Source organism: Pristis pectinata, chromosome 34 (assembly GCF_009764475.1).
Source record: "Pristis pectinata isolate sPriPec2 chromosome 34, sPriPec2.1.pri, whole genome shotgun sequence".
NCBI classification, from domain to species: Eukaryota; Metazoa; Chordata; class Chondrichthyes; order Rhinopristiformes; family Pristidae; genus Pristis; species Pristis pectinata.
In genome coordinates, this window is record NC_067438.1 from 15,904,616 (window position 1) to 15,913,890 (window position 9,275).

The window sequence follows — 9,275 nt, forward strand, 5'->3', positions numbered from 1 at the left end:
AGCCTGAGTTACCAGGCAAAGTTGTGTAGACAAGGACTTTATTCCCTGGAGTGTAGGAGATGAGGGTTTTTTCAGATCATGAAGGGCATAGACAGGGTGAAAGCACACAGTCTTTTTCCCAGGGAGGAGGTGCTAAAAACAAGAGGGCATAGGTTTAAAATCAGAGGCGAGAGATTTAAAAGGGGACAGGTTGTTCATGCAAAGGCTGGTGCATATTCTGAATAAGCGGCCAGAAATACTGGTTGAGGCGGGCACATTAGCAACATTTAAAAGCCATCTTGAAAAGTGCATAGATGGGAGAGGTTTAGAGGGCTATGGGCCAAACGCGGGCAAATGGGACTAGCTTGCTGGGCAACACATGAATGAGTTGGGCTGAAGGGCCTGTTTCCATGCTGTATGACACTATCAGATGGGGGAAGGGATATGGAATTGCTGGTTGGTGGCCAAAAGCAATATTTTTCTTCTTTTAGAGAAGATATGCTAAAATGAGGAGAGAAAACAAACCATGAAATGTTGAAAATCAGCTGTAGTTTACAAGGAAGGAAAGGAAAACATGGAGCTACATTTTTCTCCAGACCGTTTGTGGTGAGCAAAGACAATGCAATGCACAGTTTGAATTCGTGGCTTGTGTTGAAGTTAAGGAATGATGTTTGTGGTTAGTTGGGTGTAAGCGACAATTGTAGGCATACTTACCTGGAGGGGAGAGTTGCCGATCACTGCTCCCAATCTCCCAGGAGAGTCTGACTACCTGAAGGTGCTGTGGATCTGGTTCGGAGAAGCTGAGGTGCGTGACAGGAGTGAGCTGAAATGAGTTGGGAAGGTCAGACAAAAATCAGATCTGTGGAAACAGTGTTCTCTGTCAATAGAACGTAGAACATTACAGCACAGTACAGGCCCTTCAGCCCACAATGTTGTGCCGACATTTTATCCTGCTCTAAGATCTATCTAACCCTTCCCTCCCACATAGCGCTCCAATTCTCTATCACTCACGTGTCTATCTAAGAGTTTCTTAAATGTCTCCAATGTATCTGCCCCCACAACCTCTGCCGGCAGTGCGTTCCACGCACCCACCACCCTCTGTGGAAAAAAATCTTACCTCTGACATCCCCCTTATACCTTCCTCCAACACCTTAAAATTATGTCCCCTCATGTTAGCCATTGTCACCCTGGGAAAAAGTCTCTGACTGTCCACTCGATCTATGCCTCTTATCATCTTGTACATCTCTATCAAGTCACCTCTTATCCTCCTCCTCTCCAAAGAGAAAAGCCCTATCTCACTCAACCTGTCCTCATAAGACATTCTCTCCAATCCAGGCAGCATGCTGGTAAATCTCCTCTGCGCCCTCTCTAAAGCTTCCACATCCTTCCTATAATGAGGCGACCAGAACGGAACACAATACCCCAAGTCTGGTCTGACCAGAGTTCTATAGAGCTGCAACATCACCTCGTGGCTCTTGAACACAAAACCCTGACTAATGAAGGCCAACACTCCATATGCCTTCTTAACAACCCTATCAACCTGTGCAGCAACCTTGGAGGATCTATGGACATGGACCCCAAGATCCCTCTGTTCCTCCACACTGCAAAGAGTCCTGCCATTAACCTTGTATTCTGCCTTCAAATTTGATCTCCCGAAGTGTATCACTTCACATTTATTTGGGTTGAACTCCATCTGCCACTTCTCAGCCCAGTCTGCATTCTATCAATATCCTGTTGTAACCTACAGCAATCTTCTACACTATCCACAACACAAACCTTTGTATCATCAGCAAACTTACTAACCTTGTGGGGTTTAGTGCAAGAACGTCAACAGGCTGCCCAAGGCTGACTCCGGGATTCCTGGGAAAGTTTAGAAGTGGTGCAAGGGAAGGACGGCCATCGGCTCGGAGGGATAAAACAGTGTGGGTAAAATGGCAAGGAGAAGACAACTTGCAACACACACAGTGCTGGAGGAACTCAGCAGGTCAGGCAGCATCCATGGAGGGAAATAAACAGTCGACGTTTTGGGCTGAGACCCTTCATCAGGACTGGAAAGGAAGAGGGCAGAAGCCAGAAGAAGAAGGTGGGGAGAGGGGGAGGAGCACACGCAGGCAGGTGATAGGCGAGTCCAGGTGAGAGGGGGAAGGTAGGGGGTGGGGGAGGGGAGAATATGTAATAAGCTGAGAGGTGATAGGTAGAAGAGGCAAAGGGCTGAAGGAGAAGGAATCTGGTAGGAGAGGGCAGTGGACCATGGAGTAAAGGATGGAAGAGGGGAGGGGAGGAGATGGGAAGGTCATCAAGGCGGGGGAAGGATGCCATAGGAATAAGGGAAGACGAAGGAGTTGGGGGGGTGGGTGGTGGGAAGAAAAAGAAGGGGTGGGGTTACCGGAAATAAAGGGATCCTGTTCTGGTTGGCTATCGGTTACCAGTGGCGTTCCGCAGGGGTCGGTGTTGGGGCCGCTTTTTACATTTTACATCAATGATTTGGATTATGGAGTAAATGGTTTTGTGGCTAAGTTTGCAGAGGACACCAAGATAGGTAGAGGAGTAGGGAGTATTGAAGAAACAGGAAGGTTGCAGAGAGACTTAGATAGTTTAGGAGCATGGGCAAAGAAATGGCAGATGAGATTCAATGTTGAGAAATATGCCGTTGTACACTTTGCGGGCAGATTATTATCTAGATGGGGAGAAAATTCAAAGTACAGAAGTGCAAAGGGACTTGGGGGTCCTCGTGCAGGATACCCTAAAGGTTAACACCAGGTCGGATCGGTGGTTAAAAAAAAGTGAATGCTATGTTGGCATTCATTTCGAGAGGTATAATGTATGAAAGTAAGAAAGTGTTGATGAGGCTCAATGGGGCACTGGTGAGGCCTCATTTGGAATACTGGGTGCAGTTTTGGGCCCCTTATCTTAGGAAGGATGTACTGATGTTGGAGAGGGTTCAGAGGAGATTTACGAGGATGATTCACGAGGATGATTGCCGGAATGAAAGGGCTTACATACAATGAGCGTTTGTCGGCTCTTGGACTGTACTCACTGGAGTACAGAAGAATGAGAGGGGACCTCATTGAAACATTTCGAATGTTGAAAGGACTGGACAGAGTAGATGTGGCTAAGCTGTTTCCCTTGGTGGATGAGCCCAGGAATAGAGGGCACAGTCTTAGAATTAGAGGCTACCAGTTTAAATCAGAAATGAGGAGAAATTTCTTTAGCCAGAGGGTAGTGAAATTATGGAATTCTTTGCCACATACAGCTGTGGAGGCCTGATCATTGGAGGCGTTTAAGGAGGAGATTGATAGGTATCTCATTAGTCAAGGTATCAAGGGATATGGGGATAAGGCCAGAAATTGGGGTTAGATAGAAAAGGTTTTAGCTTAGCTCATGGAGCAGACTCGATGGGCCGAATGGCCTATTTCTGCTCCTTTGTCTTGTGATCTTGTGAAATCGACATTGACGCCATCAGGTTGGAGACTCCCAAGACGGAATATGAGGTGTTGTTCCTCCAACCTGCGTCTGGCCTCAACATGGCAGTAGAGGAGGTCGTGGACAGACAGTGTGGGAGTGGGATGTGGAATTGAAATAGGTGGACACCTGGAGGTCCTGGCTGTTGCATTGCTGGTTGCCACTGGAATATCCCCCTGGCTGGGCGCCGGCATCATCCCTATGGCTAGTCACTGTCCAGGGCCGAAGTAGGTCATTCACACCTCAGTAAGAGGGCACTGTGGGCTCAGCTGATCGGCTGATAAACCCCTGGTGCTGCCCCGTTCTCTGTACAGTTGCCCATCCCGTTACTCTGCGGACCAGCCTGACACCCAGAGCTGCTCACTACCCTTCCTTGGTTGCCTGGGCAGCGGGGAAAGCATTTTCAAATTCTCATTCACCTTTGCCAACTCCCCCTTCACTCTGCTGCTCCGTCCATCAGCTCTCACACACCGACAGTCCCACCGACTGCACACGGCGATATGTTGCTAACTCCTGAACACGCAACAAAAGAACATACTTGCTGCAGTCTCCACACAGGGTTGGGCCAGGAGAAGCAGTCAGCATTTGCTGTGGTTCCATGGTGTAATGGTGAGCACTCTGGACTCTGAATCCAGCAATCCGAGTTCAAATCTCGGTGGAACCTGTTTGTCGTCAACTGCTGTGGTGCCCTTGCGGATGCATGCAGAGGTTGTGCCTCTGAACTTTTGATGAACCAAAGCAGCCATCTGAGCTTTCCCTGCAATTCGTTTCATTCGAGGTCTCAGTCCAACTCCATGGGTCCTGAGATCGTTCCTTTCTTGGCTGAGGTCATTCATTCTTGGCTTGAAATGACTTTACACCCGGTGACAATCCCCTCCAGCTGGAATGTGAGGGTCTGATGGTGGGGAGGTGGAGTGACATTGACTGAGGGTGTGCAGGTTCCATGGTGTAATGGTGAGCACTCTGGGCTTTGAATCCAGCGGTCCGAGTTCGGATCTCAGTGGCACCTTCATGCTTGGTGATTTGGCTGTTGGCAAATTTAGGGCATGAAAGTTGAAAGGCCGGGCTTATTGCAGAGAGGAGGTACTGGCTTATTTGCTTTGATGTGAAGTAATAACCTCAGTCACTCTTTTGTGCTGGGAAATCAGACCAGAGAAATCAACTCAGACGGCATAGATACAGGCCATTTGGCCCACCCTGTCCATGCTGACCGTTGTAATTACCTATACCAGCACAACTTATGTCTACAAAGCCTGTGACTTTGTGCCTTGGCAATTCTATTCTTGATTCTTCTGAACTGTTGTGAGATTCTCTGCCCCCACCACCCCCTCAGGCAGTGTGTTTCAGGTTCCAACCACCCCCCCACCCCCCCCCCGGGGTAGAAATTCCTCCTCCTTTCCCCTGTAAACCTCTTACTCCTCACCCAAACCTCTGCCTCTGATACCCTCAACACCTCTGCCACAGGGGAAAGATTTGTATCTCTGATCTATGCCCCTCAATTTTGTATACCTCTTTCACATCCTCCCCCACCCCAGCCTCCTCTGCACCGAGGAAAACAAACCCAGCCTATCCCGTCTCCCTTCTTCACTGGGACGTCCCATCCCAGGCAACGTCTCCTCTGCACCCTGCTCCAGATCCCAGCATCTAGTGTGTCCACCTCCCTGCTGTTACATTCTATGCCCTGGCTAATGATGGTGAGTACGTTGTAGGTGAACTCCACTACCTGGAATACAACATGATCTCACTGTCCCTCAAGAACACGTCCCACCTGCAATCCGCCCAAAATGCAGCACCTCATCTATAGCTCAATGCTGCCCTGTAGCCCACCACTGTCCCCCGCCCTACCTGCCATCTCACGTCACTGACCTTATTCATCACACCTCCGACATTCACAGACAGCAGAAAGGGGACGGTGTGCATGCACCTGTCCACATCAACGGTGCTGAGGTCGAGAGCCTCAAGTTCCCGGGAATGAACATCATCAGTAGCCCATCCCGGTTAAACCACACAGACACCACAGCCAAGAAAGCTCACCAGCGCCTCCACCTCCTGAGGAGGCCAAAGAAACCTGGCCTGTCCCCCCACCCCGACTCCCACCAACCTCCATCGACGCACCACAGAAAGCATCCTATCCGGATGCATCACGGCTTGGTACGGCAACTGCTCTGCCCAGGACCACAAGAAACTGAAGAGAACCACGGACACAGCCCAGCGCACCACGGAAACCATCCTCCCTTCCCTGGACCCCGCCTCCACTTCTCGCCATCCCGGCGAAGCAGCCAGTATAATCAAAGACCCCACCCACCCAGGTCAGTCTCTCCTCTCTCCTCCTCCACCAGGCAGAAGACACAGGAGTCCGAGGGCACGCACCACCAGACCCAAGGACAGCCTCCATCCCACTGTGACAAGACCACTGAACGGTTCCCCCATACAACGAGACAGACCATGACCCCATGATCCACCACCCCGTGACCCTGCACCTCATTGCACTGCACTTTCTCCGCAGCTGTGACACCCCACTCCGCACCGTCATTACCCCTAACTGCACTACCTCAATGCATTCTGTACTAACTCAATGTAACTGCACTGTGTAATGAATCGACCTGCATGATCGACCCGCAAGACAAGCTCTCCACTGCACCTCTGCACAAGTGACAATAATAAACCAAGACTACAAGGGTCCCTGTGGTACACCTCTGGTCAGGTTTCCAATTACAAAAGTAACCCTCCTATATCACCCTCTGCCTCCTATTTAAAAGCCAGTTTCAATCCCATTTGTCATCTTCCCTTTGATCACCTAGAACATGACAGGCCCTTCGGCCCATAATGCTGTGCTGAACTAATTAAGCCAATGACACCTAATTAATCTAATACTCTTCCCCACACATCAACCACCTCTCCCTTCTCTGCACATTCATGTCTCTATCTCAGAGTCTCCTATGCTACCTGCTTCCACCACCACCCCGGCAGTGCATTCCAGATACCCACCACTGTAAAAAAAAACTTGCCTCACACAACTCCTTTGTACTTCCCCCCCTTACCTGAAATACATGCCCTTTAGTACTGGATATTTCAATCCTTGGAGAAAGATACTGGCTGTCTACTCTATCTATGCCTCACATAATTTTATGAACCATCAAATCTCCCCACAGTCTCTTGAGAGAAAACAGACCCAGCTTGTCCAGCCTGCCCTGCAAACCAGGCAGCATCCTTGTAAACCTCCGCTCCAAAGCCTCCACATCCTTCCTATAATGAGGCAAGCAGAAATGAATGTAATGCTCTGAATGTGGCCAATACCTGGTCATCAGGTGCGATATGCTCTCAGGGCTGCTGTACTTGGGGCAGGTGTGGCCTGTTCCCCACTCCAACACCTCGGTAATCACCCAGGCTGTCTTCCAGTTCATCTAGGGGTCCAAGATGGAGTGAGTCTGATGGATCACGATGCAGAAGTCCCCAGAGAATGGGGGCAAAAGTGTACCCAACGTTGCCCTCATCCTGATGACCACCTTCGTGTGTGGCCGCATCAGATTGTGCGTCGAACTAAAGTACATGGGTACCAAGTGTCACTACATGCTGAGGTTCTACCTGTCCCTGGTGTTGAGGAAGAAAGGTCTGGCCCCATTGCCTTGCAACGTTCCAGTCAGCTGGACGTAGCTGCACTACCTGTGCTTTGTGAAAGAGTTCTTCCAAGCAAACACCCTTGACCACAAGTCCATCAGGCAGTCGTCAGCATGGAACATCCTGCAGACACTGTGGGACAGCAACTCTTTGGAGATTGTGGGGCGGCTCCTTGAGCAAACTGTCCAAGTGATCTGACAGAATGCCTCATCGCCAGAACTCATCAACGAGCACCAAGACCTCACTTGGCTGGCGGTGAGAGAGGCCCTCACAGTCAGATCCGTCCTGTACAGATGACACATCATCCCATTGCTTGCTGCCCTTGGGGCGGCTGCGGTGGGGTAGAGATGGTCACCCAGCTCTTTGCAGACTGTGGATTTGCTAAGAGAGTGTGGAGAAGGATGAACAGGTCTATGTCTTGGTTCATCCCCGGCAGCTGAGTAACAAAGGACTCTCTGATCTTTGGGCTGTTCCCAAGGGCACACACTGAGATAGACATCAAGTTCTGCTGGAAAGACACCAACTCAGTGAAGGATGCCCTTAGGTCTGCCCGAAACTTGCTGGTCTTCCAGCAGAGTGAGGTGTCCGTAAGGGAATACTGCCGACAGACACATTCCGTGCTGCAGGATTACGTGCTGAGGGACGCACTGAGGCTTTGTGCAGCTAATGCTAAAGCTCTGTGGGAAAAGATTACGGTCCAGGGTCCTTCTGTTACCCCACATGGAGCGGCTGGGTTAGGTGGGGAAGCCCCTCAAACAATGAAATGGTGTATCACCCCAGGGGGCCACGTAAGTGGTAATGGTGCTATGGTTTTAAAAAAGTAAGTTAACAGTACTGAATGTAATGACCATGAATGTAAAAGTTTTGCACTCTTTCTTCCTTTGTAGATACTTTTATCTTGAGTAAAGTTTATTTTTGAAATAAAGCAAAAGATATCCCAGGATGAGGCTATCCCATTGCAGGGGAGAGACTGTGATCAAAAAGCTGGTTCTCCCAGGAACACGAACTTTGAAGAAGAAGGAAGCCAATGGGGACTCTTCGCGATCAAGTGGCTGCCTGACGAAAGCTTAACCTGCTGACGTACAGGTCGATCCTAATGCTAATTGGGAAACCAATCTGACACCTCTTTCCAGCAACTAAACCAATCAACTCCATCAGGATGGCTGCAGTGATGAGCGCCTCGGGAAGAGGACAAGGGATTCGCAACACTATCAGGGTGACAGTGAAGGATTTCAGCGAGGGGAACCTGTTCACCCGGGACGTCTTCACCAAGAAGGTCCTGCTGGAGTACTGCAAGTTTGAGGTGAGGAACATCTATTGCCTCCAGGACTTCCCAGGTAACGGGTACTTTGACGTTACCTTCAAGCATCCGGTGGGATGGCAGAAGATGCAACAGGGCTTTCGGGAGAAGGGGAGTGAAGCTCCACTGTCACTGTTGAAGATTCAGCCACTCTTTGCCCTCCCCACCCAAAAGGAGCATGAGATAATAGTGCACATGTTTAACCCACATGTGCCCATGGTGGATGTCAGCTTCCTGGCTTGTTATGTCGAGGGACCAGTCAGCTGCATGGATATCAAAGACCCGTTTGGGATCTGGACCAGCAAGTGCCAGGTGAAGGTCAAGTTAAGGGTGGGCGAGAAGGGAGCCATTCATCCACCCACCCTCTGTGTTCACCATTGGAGGGAACAGTGGGTACATGGTATATGCAGGACAACCCAGGGTGTGTCGTAACTGCAACAAACCCGGACATGTGGTGGCCCAATGCAGTGCAGTCATCTGCAAGAACTTCCAGCAGGAAGGCTACCAGACCATGGAGTGCAGGGAAAGCAAAAGTTGTAACCTGTGCAGGGAGGTAGGCCCTCTCTGCAAGGCAATAAGAGTGGGAGCAGGCACCAATAACAACCCTCCCCCCCCCCCGAAGAACGCCCACACACCCCCTACAAGTGCAGAGGCGCCAGCAGAGACTGGGACCAGGACAGAGGACAGGCCATCCACCTCGAGCTCCCAAACCCCAGCAACAAGCCCCCAGGCCTCTCCCTCAGAGGAGGAGTCAATGGAAGAGGGGCTGGCAGAGGGACAAGAAGGGGAATGGCAGGTGGTGAAAAGGAAGAAGTCTGGACCAACCACTGACCCTGGAGGAGTTGTCTGGCTCCTCCATGGTCAGTGGTTGGTCCAGAGTTTTATGCTATTGTTTCCAAGAGTTTTATTCAAATAA

General features: G+C 50.3%; 1 non-coding gene across 1 annotated transcript; it reads left to right on the top strand.

Moving 5' to 3' along the window:
• Nucleotides 1-4,033: 4,033 nt before the first annotated feature.
• On the top strand, nucleotides 4,034-4,105 carry trnaq-cug (transfer RNA glutamine (anticodon CUG)). The gene has a single exon. It is a non-coding gene; the product is annotated as a tRNA-Gln (tRNA).
• The last annotated feature ends 5,170 nt before the right edge of the window (nucleotides 4,106-9,275 follow it).